This window comes from Triticum aestivum, chromosome 4A (assembly GCF_018294505.1).
Source record: "Triticum aestivum cultivar Chinese Spring chromosome 4A, IWGSC CS RefSeq v2.1, whole genome shotgun sequence".
Taxonomy (NCBI): domain Eukaryota; kingdom Viridiplantae; phylum Streptophyta; class Magnoliopsida; order Poales; family Poaceae; genus Triticum; species Triticum aestivum.
The window spans coordinates 226,672,194-226,673,327 of record NC_057803.1 but is presented as its reverse complement, the minus strand read 5'-3'; positions in this window follow the sequence as shown (position 1 = coordinate 226,673,327).

Genomic DNA, 1,134 nt, shown 5'->3' with positions numbered 1-1,134 from the left:
ATATATAATTTTTACTCCTATAAAGGATGGTGGAGTACCAGCCTTACGCATGAAGAGAGGCTCCTGGATGTCCGTTGCACGGTGGCATGTCGCAAGAGCTTGTTGCGCCGTGGCGTGCCGTAGGAGCCTCTCGGGCCGATGCAAGCCGTCCGATCTGCCCGGGCAACCCGGCTGGATGGTCTATGATAGGTGTACCGTCCAGCTCGCCTAGGGCCATCGTCATTGGGCCGAGGCGGCCGTGCACGTGGCTGAGGCATCGTGCGCGAAGATGTGCTCGGACATGCCTGGAGGTATCCTCGCCTCACACTTGGCTAGTCCGGTTGCTCTAGACGCCCTGTGCGTTGCAGTTGCACCGACGACTCGCGTGTGGCGCCCACGCCATCCGTTATCGGATGGCGATAACGGATGGCGTGCCACGAGGGCTGGCCGGTGCGGCCGTGGCCAATGACAGTGGCCAAGAGCGCACCACGCCGTCCAGTCGGGCCCAAGCGGCCCGAGCTGCCAGGTAGATCGGTTTGTTCGGAATGCCATCGAGAGATCCCGCGGCAAGCCATTGTTCGGGCTCAATGACGGTGGTCTCGGGCGTACCGTCCAATCCATCCGTCACGGGCCGTCCACTTGAGCCCGGGTCGAGCGACGCACATGATATATGCTGGGGCCGTCCCGGCCTCGAGCTGAGCTGGCCCGCTTGCGACAGGCGTCTTCTGATGGGTTGTTTGGTTCATGCCAGCCGGGTTTGTGAGGGTCGGGTGTGTTCGGAGTGCTGTTTTGCTCGCGCGAGCCAGGCAAAAGGTTGTTTCTGCCTCATGGGCATGTGCTCGATGTCAGTACCGTGAACACCAAGGTCCCACGAACCTTGCTGTGCACTGCGGGCAGTGGCCTTGTTGGCAAGGACACTTCAAGGAGAGCCACCCTGAAGATCGTGTTTCTCCTCCACGGAATGCCTGAAAGGATGCCACTCTGCGGGAAGAACGTTTCCCCAGGAACGTGCTCCGTGGGCCTAATCCCATGGACCGCGACCTTCATAGAGTCGGCACTCGTATACCGGCCCGACCTGCCTCTCACCAGCAGCCTAGGCCACACGCAGAATTGCCGCTGGCATGCTGGAGGGCCCATGCCCCTTAGGCCTTGTTT